The sequence below is a fragment of the Neolamprologus brichardi genome, chromosome 13, assembly GCF_056152115.1.
Source record: "Neolamprologus brichardi isolate AB-2024 chromosome 13, ASM5615211v1, whole genome shotgun sequence".
Lineage (NCBI taxonomy): Eukaryota > Metazoa > Chordata > Actinopteri > Cichliformes > Cichlidae > Neolamprologus > Neolamprologus brichardi.
In genome coordinates this window covers 3,149,077-3,167,447 of record NC_142116.1, presented here as the reverse complement: position 1 = coordinate 3,167,447, position 18,371 = coordinate 3,149,077, and the positions used below count along the sequence as shown (strand labels likewise).

At 40.1% G+C, this 18,371-nt stretch overlaps 1 protein-coding gene across 2 annotated transcripts in view; it reads left to right on the top strand.

Moving 5' to 3' along the window:
- Window positions 1-18,371, top strand: part of nrg3a (neuregulin 3a) — a 417,214-nt gene that overhangs the window by 114,151 nt on the left and 284,692 nt on the right. The gene's annotated exons all lie outside the window — the stretch shown is intronic.

The window sequence follows — 18,371 nt, the reverse complement described above, 5'->3', positions numbered from 1 at the left end:
ACGGTGCTTAAAGAATGGAGAACACAAACTTTGTCCAAAAACCTCTCATGTTCAGCTGTTTTTTTGTAAAAAGATAACAATGTTAGCCTTTTCTGCAGCTATGGGGGATTTATGGTATCACTCTTGGCTGGAAGCAGTGCTTAAACAATGGAAAAAACACAAACTTTGTCCAAAAACCTCTCATGTTTAACTGTTTTCCACTTTTTCTTTGGTCATTTTAGCCTTTTTGGCCAGGGTGAAGGGAGTATCTGCCATCAAACAAGAAGACAGCTGCATGTAGCTATGATGGTGTTTGCTAGTTCACCTTACATGCATTAATGTAATAACGTGGTTAGCCTACTCAACGTAAATTACACACGAACAACATTAAGCTACTCACCCAGAGAAGAACGGCTGCTGCTGCATCATCATCCTCATCATTTCTGCTACACTGGCAGGGCTAGGGGCCAGGACTCTCCTCTTCGGGTTCTTGGGGGATGTTGCTAACTCCGGGTCGACAACAGGCACCACACCCGCAGTAGATGTGCTCGGTGTGAGGTCTCGCAGCAAGCTATCAAATACGGCGCATTTCTCGGCTTTAAAAAAACGCTATGCGTCGCCAGGTGTTTCATCAGATTTGAGGTGTTACCTCCTTTGACAGTATCACAGTATCAGCTTAAAGCACTTGTTGCAGGCTGCTGAGTTTGCATCTTTTGCTGTGAAGTACAGCCAGACTTTTGACCGCTTCGCCTTGGGCGTTTTTAATCTGTAGCTCTGCTCTAAAAGAACGTATGTACCTGGGCCCACCTACTAGGCTTGCAAAGGTAAAATGATTGGCTAGAATCTAAAGTGTATGACATCTCAGGAAAAAAAAGCACCGAAATAAAGCACCGAAATGTGCGCTGCTTTTCGGTCTGGTTACTACCGTTTATGTCAGAACCGGTGCCATCATGGCACCAGATACCAGTACCCATCCCTAGCTAAGACGATGTGAAATCCTAAACTTTACACACATCATCTCAAAACTGCCAAGAAATCTTGGGAAAATATTACACCACCAGTCAAAAGCAAAGACTGGCATGCATAGCTGGTATATTAGGTTAGAAACAGTCTCCCATAAACTACCATAAACTCCACCTCATAGGACAAGAGTTGCAGTGAGTCATGAACTTTGGGTCTATGTCTAGTATTGAATAAGAGAAGTGCTTTTACATTTGGGAAAAGGTTCAAATTTGGCATTTGGAGATCGGGGCTGGAAAAACCAAAACTTCCACTCTGTTTCATTTATACAAATTTCCTTGCAGTTTTAGGATTGACGTGCAACTGTGTTGGTTCTGGGTCATAATGTATATAACTTTGGGCATTAAGATTGTGAGAGAGTGCACTAAGTCCTCTGAGTACGAACTTGCATTTATGGGTCGTCTATGTTAAGAGATTTATGTTTGTGATGTGTGTCAGATAAACAGGCAGAGCAGGTTGTCACTTCCTAAATGGAAAGTAGGATACCCTGCGTGCACACCAACGAGGCCAATGATATCACTCCCTTCCCCTTTTTTTCGCTTGATTTCAAAGGATTGCAGCATCCACTCAACTTCAGGGCCCTCAGGGTGCAAAATCAGACATCCACATTATAAAGCAGCAAGGGAGCTGAACTCTAGAAACAAGGCCAAGACATCATCACAAGCTATCTGTTAAACATTGCAACAGCTCAAGTTGATTTAAAATATTACTCAATTTGCTTCTCTTGCTTTTATGCAGTGCATCTGAAGTCAGCCACGATTAATGTGGCAACAAATTAGTGACACACTGTGCTTGCTTTAATTGTCCTTGTCCATCATGTTCTTTCCAGTTATTTTTCTCTTTCGACTCTTACTTGGTTGCTGTTCAGCTGATTCCAGATGGTCAGTGGAACTTTATATCAAAATCCATCAAATGCTGTACTTTTCCCTTTATGTCAGTCCGTGCCCATGCGGATGGTCACATAAGCTCAGCTGTAGTAAAAGCAGCCTTTTGAGTCTCCTTTTTGTTAATGTTTTTTGTATTTTGTATTTTTTGCATTTGAAAAATTCCCAGATTTGCTAAAAACCAGATTAGTGTGCCTGGTGCAACAACAGACGAACTATGAGTTCAGCAGTCAAAAACTGCATTTCTCTGTCTGAACGTGATGGCCTTTTGCTAAATGTTTAAACAGCTTGCTCATGTTTCTACTGTTATGAGCAAAAGATCTGTTGCTCTTGGGGCAGTGAGCGCCAACAGCAATGACTTTAGCTAGGGATGCAACGATACCAATTTTTTCAAACCGATACGATACCGATACTTGGATCTGAGTACTTGCCAATACAGAGTACAAAAGCCGATACTTCAGAATAATAAATAAACACTTCTGTTTGGAATAAAAGAAATACAAATTAGGTTTGCGAATAAAATAAACTTTTAAATTATTCCAGAGTGTCCATATTGTAAACAAACAAACAAAATAACGAAAGTATTTGGCATTGACGAACAAACTCCTCATCAGTCCACTGTGCCGTTAAACCAAGGACTGACATCGCGCACACACTGCTTGTCTTTACCTCTTCAGAAAGTTTTGGCACCATTATCTCCCTGATGTGTGGGCGGTTGGGAATTTCATATCGCGGCTCGAGTATGCTGAGAAGACGGTGCAATCCTATGTTTTCCACGACCGGCATTGGCTGGTCATCCAGAGCGATAAAATGAGTCAGAGCCTCTGTTATTTAAACTGCCCGTGGATTTTCTCTTGACATTTTTATTCGCTTTTCCAAAACCTGAGTTAAAGTTGGCTGTTCCGGTCCACACTGCTGACATTTTGGTTAGCCTAGCTACAGCAGCCTCCAGCTTCTCTTTTTTTTATCTGGAGCCGCCAGTCTGACTCGTCTAACCCTGTGCCTGTTTAGCGCGGGATGTCCCCCTAGTGGCCAATCTAAAAAACTACAACAGAAATGACAAGCCACCCTCTGATTAATGAAATAAGTTAGTATCGGTTCATGGTATCGGTTAACTTTTACGAGTATGAGTACACACACATTTTACAGTATCGGCCCCGATACCCGATACCAGTATCGGTATCGGTGCATCCCTAACTTTAGCAAAGTACAACCAAACTTACGAGTGTGTAATCCTGTGCAAGACAGAGGTAACCCTACGCCCTACCCATCACATGCAGAAAGACATGGAGAGAACGCTCTTCTAGATAAGGAAGTGTGAAAACGTGTCACAAACAGTCTTATTCAGTAATGGAGGTGGTCAGATAAAATGTGAAAGATACATTTTATGTTCCAATAATAGACATATTCTCTTAATTCTGATAGCAGCAGGGTTTAATACTTTAGCCCTGAGGCTCATTTAATGTTGGGCTTTGTCACTCATCTGTAGTCCAGCCTTGTTTGATTATTCCCTCCAAAGTGTAAAGTTGTCAGTTTTGCATGTTTTACATGAAGTCATTTTTGTTCTGAAAGCCAACCAAATGAATCTCCTGTTTTTTGTCGATCTTATGAATAACAATTGACAATAAATGACAAGTGATGCTGCCGCTGAACTCTAGCACAGCTTTCTATTTATCTCCCTGTACTCATGACTAACTTCACTGTAAAATGGACCTGGATAGAAATTCAGTATAGATATCAACAAAGGGAACAATACGTCTATTTTAGAAAGCAAATCCAAGAGTGAGCGGCCACTTAGAGTGGTTAATTGACAATTTGAACCCTGTGTATTTTCTTTAATTTGCAGCATTTGGCAAAATAAATGTGGACCATTTGACAACCACACAATGTGAAAAAGACTAAACAAGTGACTAAGTAATGCAGTGCAGAAGTCTGTGTGTTGCTTGCAAGCTTCATTTACACACATTGGAATTTGGCTTAACGTAGTGTTGGCAGATGATAGCTTTCTCTAGCTTATTATTCCTCCCCTAGACTCTTTGCAAAGAAGAGATTATGCAAATACACACTTTCTAAAGTTTCTCAGTGCCTGATTCTTTCTCCCCGTTTTCACATTTTCTTGCTATTTCAAGGTCTGTGGAAGTAGGCCTCTTTGTCTGTGTGTCGAGTGCATGTTTATGCATGACAGCCCAATAGATCTACACCCCACAACCGAGTTTAAACCAGTAATGATGAAAGTTACATTACTGGTTTTTTGTGGTCTTTGTTTGCACACATACAAATGCACATGTGAACACAAAAAAAAAAAAAATCCACAATCCTCGTTTAATCCTTCCACCGCCCTAATTCCTGGTGTTGTTGCTGCTGCTGGGGATCTACAGCGGCAAGCTGGAGAGTGTATGAACATGCACACATAAATCCTGTCCAGTAACAAAGTATATGGTGGCTTAGATAGGTTTCAGATTACTAAATTGCATCGTAAAACTAACTATGAGAATGTTTTTTTGTTTTGATGTCAGTTCACACTGTTTGTGTATTCAAACAGTACAGAGATCGCCTCCTTCAATAAAGTTTTACATGCTTTCTTAATTCACTGGAGACAGGCTGTCATGTCCCAGTTTTGGAAGGTTTATTAAATGCTTGAAGTAGGAGAAGAGGATTGTGGGCAAGATTTCTCACGCAAAGAAGTCACGATAGAGAGGTCATCCCCGATGGGTGTATTTGAAAAGTCCTGCCCTATATGCAGTGGTTTTATTTGCTCCCTACTCTTATTACTCATCTTTATTTTTTTCATTTCTTTTCAATCATTTTTTGACCAGGAAAAAAAAAATCAAATGAGATTAGAAAATCTCTTTTACAAGGAGGTCCTGGCTAAGATGAGGCGCAGCACAGTGTGCAAAGTGCAAAACAAGCCAATTTATATACAAGAAGAAGATATATATTATATATTGTCTTCACATGGTTAAATTGACTCATTAAAAGACAGCAAAGAGGGAGTTGCATATTCTAATATGACAATCTGAAGGGAAACTGATTAATTAGTCCTATAATATAAACTCTGTTTTTTATATATATATTGAAATGTATTTCACTCATTTTTGGTCCTAATTTGGTCACATTAACTGTCACAGGCAGAAAGTTAGTATTCTTAGAGCTGATGTTGTTGAACTCTACTGGAAAATAATTATTTTTTCTGTCTGTTTTATAAATATCTTCTGAAATCATGTCATCATGTGACTTTTAAGATGTATTCATCCCAGCTTGTCAAATACTGTCAGATGTTGGTTTGTTAGAAGTGAATAGAAGCTTCCTTTCTGCAGCATGCGCAAGTCTCTTTACAAAAATTATAGTCTATCCACACCAAAACATAAAATAAATAAACCTTATTGAAATTTCATGTGGTAACTATTGTGTATTTATCTTCAGTGAGAGAGTTAGCGGTATTGCTAACAGCTAGCTAAGATGTATTCATCCCAGCGTGTCAAATACTGTCATATGTTGGTTTCTTAGAAGTGAATAGAAGCTTCCTTTCTACAGCATGCGCATGTCTCTTTACAAAAATTATAGTCTATCAACACTAAAACATAAAATAAATAAACCTTATTGAAGTTTCATGGGGTAACTATTGTGTATTTATCTTCAGTGAGAGAGTTAGCAGTATTGCTAACAGCTAGCTAAGATGTATTCATCCCAGCGTGTCAAATACTGTCAGATGTTGGTTTCTTAGAAGTGAATAGAAGCTTCCTTTCTGCATCTAGCGCATGTCTCCTTGCAAAAATTATAGTCTTTCAACACCAAAACATAAAATAAATAAACCTTATTTAAATTTCATGTGGTAACTATTGTGTATTTATCTTCAGTGAGAGAGTTAGCGGTATTGCTAACAGCTAGCTAAGATGTATTCATCCCAGCGTGTCAAATACTGTCAGATGTTAGTTTCTTAGAAGTGAATAGAAGCTTCCTTTCTGCAGCATGCGCATGTCTCCTTGCAAAAATTATAGTCTATCAACACCAAAACATAAAATAAATAAACCATATTGAAATTTCATGTGGTAACTATTGTGTATTTATCTTCAGTGAGAGAGTTAGCTGTATTGCTAACAGCTAGCTAACATTACACCGCTAGCTACAGTTAATAACGGTCAATAAACAGCACTACAAGACAGAAAAAAAAGAATTTAACTTTGATTTTGGAGTGACGAGTTCCTTTTAAATTTTAGGAAAACAACATGGTTTGGGTTAAAAACATGAACCTTTCACAATGTAAAACTGCAGGTTGAAAAATTTGTGCAAATGCCAAAGGGTATCTTGTGTGAATCTGTGAGAAGCAAGCGGCTTCACAGAGTGGCAGCATTTGACACCTTGGGAATGAGAGCAGGCCAGACTGTGAGAATAAACTTTGTTTCCAGCAAACGTGTAACCACATGATGAAATTATTATTATAAAAAAATGTTCACCCTTTTTCATATTTACTGATAATATTTCAAGAATGCTTCCTGCATGAAAATATCCTGCTGCCTCTATCAACTAAAGTTGTATTTTCTTTTTTCCCCCCTCCCCTTTCTCTTCCTGGAATTATCTTGTGCTCATCCAAATAGGTAAGTAATAATTTCTATTCACTACCTACATGTCTAGCCTTCCATCCATCCAGTACATCTTTACATGGTCATTGCCCATGGACACATTCTCCTAATGTGACTGAGCATAAATCTGCACAGAGCCGTGTTCAGTCAGTGTAATAATCCACGGATGGTGTTGCTATTCGAGTGTGCAGGGGAGCAGAGATGTGCCAAGGCCTGTGTGTTTTATGTTCATGCTGTCTAAATGGCCAGCAGCCACCGCCTCAGAGGAGGAGGCCTTTCCTTGCCCTTGCTCCACTTTATCCTGTATATAATCGCAACTTCTGAAACAAAAGGGAGAGAAGAAGCAAGAGAGAGTCACTGATGGAGAGATCTAGCCAGAATAGGTGAAGTGGAAGTGATTTTTTTTCTTTGGAGAGCAGCAGGGCATCGCACACTGCACCGGAAATTAATTATTTTGCATATCCGCTCTGAGACACACAAAAACATCCCCACTTGCAAAAATGTCACAGCAGAGGTTGGAGAATGAGATCATCACAGTCGGAGCCATGCGGCAAAGGTTAGGAGTCATCCTCAAGGAGATTTGAGTTGTCTGTAATTTAGTATTCCTGCCTTTAGTGACTTGATAAAAATGGAGGGGAACGAGTGCAAAGAGCGAAGGAGACAGAGACAGGCAGAGCCCAGCAGGAGGGGCAGATGTGAGAAAATCGAGGGGCAGGGTGGAGACAGAGGAGGGTGAAAGAGAAGTGAGAAACAGAGACAGAAGGAGAGAGGACAAAAATAGTTCAGCATGGAAGGAACAGATGTAAAAATGGAGAGAAGAGAGAGGAAAAAAGGGGTGTCAGAAGATGATAGGCCTTAAAGAAATAAAGCATTCTAGAAGGTATATGCTTTTCTTACTGCTTATTTTCAGAATTACATGAGAGCGCTGGAATCAGTCTTGTATATGCAGCAGAGCACAGAGCTTCTGTCTTTCTTGTTTAGCATAACTTAGCATAAAGACTCGAGGCAAAACAAGCTTGCTAGCTTATATACCAGGACCTCCAGTTTTACTCATTGAGATATATATGATTGGTTTGTTTTGTGCAGACCATCTTAAAAATATGTTGTTTTAGGGGACATTTGTGTGCAGCTTTCTGAATTGTCAGCTCTAGTCCACTATGCCTATGCACTGACCTAAAGAAATTTGGAAAGCTTCATTGTAGCCACAGGCTAAGTGGATAATTCTTACCGTCAGAAATAGTTCCAGTCACACCCTAATTTTTACAGTTCTCCTTTTTTTAACCTTAAACCCTGTCAGACTAATCGGTAACCGGCTTTTTGCTAAAGCAGGCTAAATATCTCTCACTCTGTCATTTTATGTTTATCAGGCAAAGACAAAATATTGTCATTAACTTGCTTTCATAAAAAATAAATCAGTGTAATGTCATTATTTTAATGAAGAAAAAATCTAATGAAGAAAAAGGATGTTCAATAACCTTGCCTCTTACCTTCAGCAACCCCCTTTTCACTGTGACTTCCTCATCTGTCCTTGTGCTCATCTGTGGGGTTTGAAACATGAAAAGGTCTCTGTGCATCTTTGCACTTTTTTCATCCATAATTGATTTGTGTCACATAATGAAGGAGCTAAAAGACAGAAATGAGTCACTAGCCAAGGCAGCCAGTCTGATATGGTTTCAAAATAGCTACCAGGGCAAATTTCTAACGGATCTTGCCCCAAAGGATCCGTCACTGGATTTGTAGAGGGAGAAGGGGCGAGACTTGAGACTTACAGAAGCAGACTTAATACACAGACGTGTAAGAAGAAGGCTTGAAAAAAAAGTCATTTTGGCGAAGAGGAGCAATGGTCGTCTTGCCTTTGGGCAGCGGTCTGAGGGGGGTTTGCCTTTTTTTTTCTTTTTGAAAAGGGTTTAATCCACACATATTAAGCTTGGGCTTCCATGCACATCTGGTAAACTCCTCCTTTAACTCTGTTTGGACAGCAGACAACCAGTAGGAATTGAAGAATCTGTTTAATGTCAAACATCTGAAGCAGGCTGCATTTTTAAATCAGTAGAATAAATAAAATCTGTCAGGTACTTACATTTTTCACAATTTTCAACCAGTCAGCTCAAAATGTAAGCTTCAAGAAAATAGGAAAGAAAGTGGGGAAAAAACATATTTTAGAAAAAAAATTAAGTAATCTAAAAGTTGGTTTATAATTTCCATGATGGTACCCCCAACCTGTTTTTTTTTTGGGGGGGGGGGGGGGGGGGGGGTGATAGAGACATTACATTTCAGCAGCTCCATAAATTGTCTGTGAAGGTTCTCAGTCATCCAGGTCATCGTAGTCAAAGGAGCTTGCAAAGAAAAGCGTCTGGGCTTCTTTAAGTTTACTTGAAGACGTTTCACCTCTCATCCGAGAAGCTTCTGAAGAACTGAAGAAGCTTCTCGGATGAGAGGTGAAACGTCTTCAAGTAAACTTAAAGAAGTCCAGACGCTTTTCTTTGCAAGCTCCTTTGAGCTCCATAAATTCTTCAACAGAAGAATCCTGCAACACAGAAAGTTTTAAAAAAAAGTAACACGTGGTTTCTGTTCCTTGAGGAAAGAATTTCAGCTGATTGGTTAACTCCCCACAGAAAAGTCCAGACTCAGCTCACATCTGCAAAAATTCAGATTTTAGAAGATAAAACAGAGACAGGAAACAGGTGGTGGGCATGCATGAATATTCAATGAGATTGCATCACAGAGAGGGATTTGTCTTGCTGACATAGGAACATTGGTGGTGGTCTATGGATGCATTATTTATTTGTTGAATTTTCTTTATGAGAGGCAGGCAGATATTTTTTCTCTCATGGAACTTTGGCTGACTTGGTTCCTAATCCAGACTTGCCAAGTCAACCCAGCTTTAGACAATAATCAGTTTAATAATGTGAAGGTTGCACCGCACACAAAACAAACAGACATAAAAAAAAACCTATAACCCCAGCTAGCTAGCACTGGAATTGCTTTAGGTGGTAATGCATTAGCCTCTTCCTAGCCTTAAATGGGTTAGAGTCTAAAACCTTCCAAAACGAGAACTGTACGGTTTTTGATCCAGTTACATCCAGTTACATGTGGTGCACAAGCAGCCAGCTTTTAATGGAGAAAACTAATTATGTTATTTTAACACAAACTGCATGACATGCTCTCAAAAATAGCAGGTGGTATTGACTGGCTACTGCTCACTCATGTTAATAGGACTACTAGCAGGAATAGTTGTACAGTAATGCATCCATGCATGTATGTAATATGTCTGTGAAGGTTCTCAGTCATCCAGGTCATCGTAGTCAAAGGAGCTTGGAAAGAAAAGCGTCTGGACTTCTTTGAGTTGCTTGAGGACGTTTCACCTCTCATCTGAGAAGCTTCTTCAGTTCTAAGATCAAATGGCTGAGGTCAGATGGCCCAGGATGTGAGTGGGCGTTAAGGCGTCTGGGAAGGGAACTCAAAACTGGATTATAGATGGCAGAGAGTCAGTGTTGTAAACCACCGCCTCTGTTCAAAGATGGTCGCTCACAGTGGACATAGATGGCTTCTTTCACTCCTTTTTCAAACCATCTGTCCTCTCTGTCCAAAATGTGAACATCAGTGGGTCCTTTTGTCCCTCTGTGGGGGGAAACTCCCACTGGGTTTAAATCTGGGACTCTCCCCCATTTGACCTTAGAACTGAAGAAGCTTCTCGGATGAGAAGTGAAACGTCTTCAAGCAACTTAAAGAAGTCCAGACGCTTTTCTTTCCAAGCTCCTTAGACCATGTATGTAATACATGCACGAATGGAGCAAAAAAGCTTAGTCTCTAAGCAGGTAAAATGTCCCTATATCACTTTATTTCAGTTCAGAAAATGAACAAATATGTACAAAGAGAAACACACATAAACTCACTGTCTGTCTCTGCCCTCTCCCTGTGTGGTAGACTAGGTCTTTTCCTGGCCAGCGTCCCGTATCGCTGCAGGCACTGCAATCTTAACCTGCTTTATTTATGAATCCTCCTCAGCAGAGGGATGAGAGAGGGGAAAGAGAGGCAGATACAGTGAGAGGGGAACTGTAGCACTGAGGGGGTGATTACTACATTTCTGTGCATGTATCCGTCTTTTTTGGGGTAATTGTTGTTTTTGTGCACAGTTGAGAGGTTAATGAGCTCTGCCTGGTTTCATTGCACATTCTTCTCCATTTCACAAACAAACACACAAACAGACACACACAAATATTCCTGCACAAGCAAAGTTTCCAGCAGCAGCTCTGCTATTTTGCCATCGCCCTGCTTATAAAAAATGTAAAATCCGATGCAGGCGCGGATGAATCCATGTTGGCTTGTTTATTTCCGATTCCACTTTGTGTCTATGGCCATGTTTGTGACACGTGCAGTGTTTCAATATCTGCAGCAGCATTACTGGCACTTAGGAGATCCAACTTCACCTACATGTTCTATAACAAACAGCATTACCGGCGCTACCGCCAATCTCACTGGAAAGGAACACTGGATATTGTGAGCTTAATGTTTGTGTTATTACAAGGCTGTGCATGGAATTAAAGATCGAGGCTAGCTCTGCTCAAATGCATCTCAGCATCAGGGATCATCTTACATCTTGTCTCAGTTTACTTATGTTAGTTTGCAGCAGAGGCACTGCTTAATACACTATACAGTGTTACGATAAAAACACACAGAGCTGTAACTGTGGGCTAGCTGTAAAAATTCTGAATATGTGACTTTACATTTATCCTCACCCTTGTAAATATTTATGCACATATGTGCACAAATATTTGGGGACAAAGGTAATTTTATTATTTATGGATTCGGGAGTTCTACATCTGAATCATTTTTAAATGTCCTTTGTTTACTTTATCTAAAATTCTGAGGATATTCTTGTCATTCAGTTTATTTATCTAATTTCACACGCAGAGGCTTTTCGTGCTGATACTTGCACCATGCTGGATCAGTCCTTTCTAATGATGGGATTTCCGGATTTTTTTAGAGAGCCGGCTCTTTCGGCTCTGAACCGGCTCTTAATTTATCTGTCACTACCACACACCCAATCCGATTGTTGGTACTTCCTGGCTTGTGTAGCCACTAGGTAACAAAAGCTCAACACGGCCCCTAGCATCCCGGAGCACTTCCGTTGTTTGTATGTGCTTTGTCTCTAGGGGCCACCGTAAATATACTTTTATTTATTCACTCCACATAAAATGTAATAAATAAATTATAAAATACAAAAAACAACTATTTACATTTCATACATTTCAACTTTTAACTACTTAAATTTTCAGCTTTTTCCTTTCAAACAAATTTAAAGTGAAACAACACAAAACACTGCAAACCACAACACAGTAAAATATAAATTAAAGTATGGAAAAAAAAAAGGGGGGGGGGGGGAGAACGCTGTTACATCCTGTGAGGCTGTGGGAGTGTGTGGGCGTGGTGTCTCCCTCTCCTCCTCCTTCTTTATTGCCCCTCCCCTGTCTCTCTCTGCCCCTGCCTTCTCCTTTTAGGGCACACCTGCTGCTCATCTGCCCTCGTTTACCACCAATTACCCTCAGAGGTGATATAAGCTGGAGAAGAGCAGTGTGGAGGTGGGAGAGGCTTCTGGTGGATTTGCTCTGTGCTGGTCAGTGTATGATACTGGTCTAGGTGTGGAAAAGGCCTGCTGTGTGTGACCAGCCCCACTGTGCGTGGCTCTTTGTGAGTAGTTCTTAACTGAGCGGTGGTTTCCCTTAAGTGACGGCGGCCTCCGATATTTTGCTTGGCCTGCCTGGTTATTGTTAATAGCAGCGTTGCTGTCTTTTTCTGTTGAAGCCTTATAGTTGTTTTCTTTGTTGAAGTGGTCACTATCTCTTTGGGTTGACCTGTCTGATTTATCATTAAAGCAGCGGTGCTGTCTCTTTTTGTTGTTATTATTTATATAATTATTGATTATAATAAAGATATATTTTGTGTTCACTACCTCTGCCTGGTGTTCTTTTCATTTCAACCCGGATCCAACTGTTACTGTCCCCCACAGTAGCTTAGATTTTATGTGGGGACGTAACAAAGTGGGGGCTCGTCCGGGATCGGAATGAAAGGAATTGAGTTGATTACAAGTGTGAACAGGTGTTTGTGTGTTGTGTGAGGGTCATTTGACTAGCTGCTGCTCTCCCCGGCTAGCACAGGGGAGTGTCTAGCTGAGCATTTGCTCAGATCTTTAATTAAGGGAAAGGTTGGCATTTAGAAATATTAATATCACACTCAACTGACTGCGTTTTATTGCACTGATGGGTGGACAGTTCTCAGGCGCCTGTGCATGTTGTTTGTGGAGCCGGCTCTATATGATATCCTTTTCTTGTAGACTCTACACTCTGTCTTTGTTCTGTCAATAAGATTGAAATGGCTCCAGACGTTGCTTCTTTTCTTGGTGTCACTCATTTTCTTTGCTGTACCTTTCCAATGTGATGGTGTTGTCTCTTGTTGTTGCTCCCGGCTCTCTTTCTTTCCCTCTCCGTCCTGCTCTTGTTGTGTGCTACTGCTGTTGCGAGTGTAACTACCGTCCCCGCCCCCTCAGCTCAGCGCTGAGCAGAGGGGGGAGGGGCGCAAACGCAAGGTTGTTTGGCGTCTCTGCTCAGCACAAACACAAGGGTGACTTGCAGCGTAAAGCGAAAAAAAGTGAAGGAGAGGGCAAGAGAAGGAAAAAAAACAAAAAAACCAAAACCCACGGCTCCCAATAAGGAGCCGGCTCGCATCGTTCACTTCAAAGATCCGGCTCTAAGAGGCATTTCGTTTGCGAGCAACCCATCACTATTTCATGCTGATACTTGCACCATGCTGGATCAGTCCTTTCATACATCAGAGACAGACTTATCGAAAACCTGCTGGTATACTTTTCCCGTCACTAAGTTCAGTGTTACTGTTGTGGAAATTAAAAAAATGTTATTTCACCTTATAATAAAACTACAAGCAGGAAATTGATATTTGTTTGGAGAATTTAGTGGAAAATGTTATGCAATAGTTTTTAAAAGATATGAATTTGGAGTTGTAAGAGCCTGTCACACCTGGTAACCAAGCTGTAAACACCTGAAATTTACAAATTGTTCCGTACGTGCACAAATATTAATCATGAACAACATTTAAAGAAAATACGAAGTGTTTTTACTAGAAACACCTGAAGCATTTGGATATGTGGCAGGTCTGAAAACACTATTGGTTGTTCTATACGGCAGTAACAGTAAAGTATATTTGTAGCTTAGGTAGGAGGACATGATGGCATGTTGAACTCTGACTCAAACCAAATCGTGCCAGTGTCAGCATTTAAATATGAATGATGTGAACATAGACTGTGATACAGACAAATCCTGTTAGAAAAATCAGACAGCTTTTTCATTCACCTCATGTTTACCCTCCGACATCGAATCCATTTTACATGCAGATAAAATAAAGTGTGTCACAAAGATGTTATTTCCACTGCCTGAGACACGTGACTCCTTTTTGTTTAATGCACATGCAAAATAAATTATGCTCGTAATGCAAATGTAGCCTTTAACAATGAAGCGAGTTCATAAGACTAGTGGTAGTGCTTAGTATTAAACTGAATCATGTTGGTTTATTCATGTTAGGGCTCAGTTTGCATTCATCCTTCCTTCACAGACACCGATTACTGATAATCCATCTGCAAAACTTCACAATGAAAACACCTTATTTACAGCATCACACCTTCACATTCTGCAGCAAGTAAACAGACACATGTATATCTGCACAATAACAGTCAGGGCAGGTGAGGCCTCTATGCAACAGTATCTCTCACACCTTTCCTCTTGTGCTTCACTTTTTTTTCTTTTTCACTTCCTGAGTGGGTTTTTTCATCCTACCTGGCGAAAAAATGTGATGACACAGTGTTGATTTTTCACAAGCGTGTATAGTGCACCTCGGGAGACACGCAAACAAACAGAATTCTATCAATGTCACACGAAAGCGCACACATTCAATATGTTATTGTGTAATGTGTGCTCTTCTGCCCTTGTTTTACTTCTGTCAGTCTTAGCATGCACCCACCTATCAAGTTTAAAAAAAGAAGAAAAGTGTAGTAGCTGAGGGAGATAACAGACTTAAAGCCAAGATCGGTAGTAAGCAAGTAAAGTATGAAAGGCATCCCAGGGTCTTTATTAGGAGAAATGATTAAGCTAGGCGGATAATGTGTATTTAGATTCATATGTGTTAATAATTTCTGTTTAAACGTTCATTTTTATGATTATTTTCTTGTTGGCATGAAATAAAATATCACCCTCTGCTGGTACTGCCGCCATCGCAACCTCTAATTGGCTAATTGTGAAATGGGCATGATGGACTGCTGCATCATCTGCCAAAGTCTTACAAATTTAAAGAAACTGATCAACCATCACATTGAAATTGATTCGGTTCTTTTTTTTATCCATGCGTCACCGCTGCACTAAAGACTCAGTTCTCACCTTAGTGAGCTCACTCTGTTGTATCTACATGTGTCCATGTTTAGGTTTGTACTCTGACACATTTGTAGTAAAAACATAGCTCAAACCTTCTAAAAACTGCTGTGAAGTTATACTGTATTTCAAATAAAATCTCTCCCTTCCTTCTTGGACCTCCCGTCATTGTCGCTTCTTTGGGACAGCCTGCTCTTTGTGTATGCAAACATTTGGCACATAATTGCTGTTATTTTATTTTACGAATTGACTTAATTGAACTTATCTCTCGGCTGGCCTTGGCGTTCCCCTGGATAAGAGTAGGAGGTGGCCGGGGAGAGGGAGGTCTAGGCTTCTCTGCTTAGGCTGCTGCCCCCTGGATAAGCAGAAGAAGATGAATGGATGGATTTAATTGACCATTTGAAGAGTTGATGCACTTGTTAGTAAATAGTTTTTCACATTGATAGATTTGTGCATACCCTTACATAGACACTCTTTATGTCAAGTCTGTGTATGCATGTGTGCACTGGTGTGAGTGTTGCTGCTGTATAAGTTTAAGACTAAATGCAATACAATTGTATTAGAAACCCATCCAAGCTAATCCAAATACGGAGACTTTGTGCTTCATAAAACACAAGAATTCAATGGCCACATTGTGTTGTAAGAATTATTCTGTGATATCATGGTGGCTATATCCATCCTTTATTGACAGAGTATTTTTAAACTGTGCTCACCAAAATATAATAATATTTTGTTTTATACAAAATACCATTTGGAATGAAAATAAACTATGTAGGTAATGATTCGTTTTTTCTTTTAGGAGCAGAAATTGTTAGTTTCAGAAGTAAATTGCTTGAAGAACAATGAAAAATCTCATTTTCATAGTAAATATAGTTGTGTTGTCGTCTCAAATGACAGGATATTAGAAGATAAATGACTGATTAAAAAATAAACTGAGGAAGTGGACTGTGGAGAACATTCAGCCTACTACATGTGTTCTTTGTTCATGCTGAAAGCCAGCTGACAGGACTTGAGACTTTAATCCATTTTCAGTCACATATATAGTCAGGGCCATGAGTATTAGGCAGTTGACAGTTTTTCTCATTTTTGTATGCCACCACAGTGGGGTATAAATGCAACAGGTAAGACGTTTCTGAAGTGCAGACTTTCTTATTTAATTAAAGGAGTTTAACAAAGTAATTGCATTAAATCTGTAGGAATTACAGCCATTTTTATGCCTAGTCCTTTATCTTTACTAACTGAAAAGGTTCTCTATTGGGTTGAGATCAAGTGACTAACATCAGTATTTAAGAATGCTCCATTTATAAGCCTTGGAAAGTCTCAGGTTGCCATGTGGTTTAGGCCAGCTAACACTGTGGAGTCTGTTTTGTGTGACTTGGCTGCCTGAGTAGAGCGTGTAGTCCTGTACACTTCAGAATGACCAATTACTACATTGTTACTACTTATTCAGCTGTCAAATCATCAGTAACATTAGTGTCCAGTTGCACTGACACTCATACATGCCTATGTGATACCATTGATACGGTATTCAATTCAATTCAATTTTATTTATATAGCGCCAAATCACAACAAAAGTCGCCTCAAGGCGCTTCATAGATACAGAGAAAAACCCAACAATCATATGACCCCCTATGAGCAAGCACTTTGGCGACAGTGGGAAGGAAAAACTCCCTTTTAACAGGAAGAAACCTCCAGCAGAACCAGGCTCAGGGAGGGGCGGGGCCATCTGCTGTGATTGGTTGGGGTGAGAGAAGGAAGACAGGATAAAGACATGCTGTGGAAGAGAGACAGAGGTTAATAACAGATATGATTCAATGCAGAGAGGTCTATTAACACATAGTGAGCTCAATCCATCATGGGAATCCGCCGGCAGCCTACGTCTATTGCAGCATAACTAAGGGAGGATTCAGGGTCACCTGGTCCAGCCCTAACTATATGCTTTAGCAAAAAGGAAAGATCAGATGGGCTGTTTCTCTCTTTCTACATACTTTTCTTTACCCGTCATGCTGGTACAGATAACACACCAAAGCCTGGTCTGGTGTGCAACATGTTGCGTTCATGCATGTCTCTTGATTGTAGATTTTTCATAAAGAAAGGCAAAATTCTTAAATCAGCCACTTTAGTTGTCTTCGGTGGTCTTTCAGGCCTTTTAGCCTTCTTTTTAAGAACGTACCTGTCACGTACCTGTCATGACATTACCAGTTTATTGATACGGGGACTCAAAAAGGTTTTGCTGTCTTACTGAGGAGTTTATTTATTACTCATTCACTCATTAAACTACTGATGTTCTTATTTATTTACATTCATATCTCTCGGGACCTTATATTGATAATTCAAGTGAATGGCCAACAAATCCAATATCAAATCAACTGTGATGGATTTTAATATGTGCAGAGACAGAAATTCCTAAACCTTTGTAATCATCCAAATACTTCAGGAACTAACTTTATGTACACATAACACACTTTTTTCATAGATTTAGCTGTCAAGCACAGATTTCTAGACTTCTGGACACCGTAGGATTATTCAAAGTGACTCAACACTCACCATACAACAGGCACAATGCAGCTCCTAACAGACCCAGGTCAGTTGTTTTCCTGAGTGTAAGACAAAGAGGAAAAGCTGGAGGCTCACAGGAGAGTCCATCAGCAATAAGAGGTCAGCAGAAAAATGTATTATCGATTGTGTCCCATTCACAAAAGACTTATGGCTGCTCGTGTGAGCCCTCTTAAGTAGACACATGTGCACAGACAGTCAAAGACTTACACACATTTTGAAAGGTGACAACAGCAGGACTAGACACACAGAAGCAAGGCCAGAAGCCAAAAGAGGTGCAAGTGCACCGACGCAGGCACTTGTAAGTGATACGAAGAGTCCGTTTGACAAGCAGAGAACAAGATGGTGTTTTATCAATCAGCAGAAAGTTGTAATGGTAAAGACGCAGCCACAAAGCTTTCGAGCAATTTCACTATTTCTCTCTAGTTCTCCTTTTATTGCTCTGTCTATTTGTTGTAGTTTAGGAGAAAAGCCATAAGGTTTTAACAGCCCTATTTATTCTTTTTTCATGAACCCTGGGTCTGGCCAGGCTGATAAAAATGGATTGTGTCTCTGGAGTGCTGCCGGCATGCTCTGTCTCAGGGGCAAGAGCTCCTTTGAGAGAATTTAGCTTTCACAGGTTATAGAAATGGATCGAAGAATAGACCCTTGGAAAAACACCAAGTACCAATCTACAATATACTTTTAATGAAGTTCTGTCTTCGTGGAGCTGTAATCATTGTGCAGAAAATCTCTGGCACACAAGTGCATAGGTATTTCATTATTACATTTTAAAAGATTTCAACACTTGAGCAGTTTCAGTCAAGTACTAAAGTCAGTACTGGAATTAGATGATTCAAAACCCCGTTATCTCCAAAAGACAAGCCAGTGCTTGAGTTAACATTAAAGTGCAATGCATGTGTTTTGTGGTGCTTAAG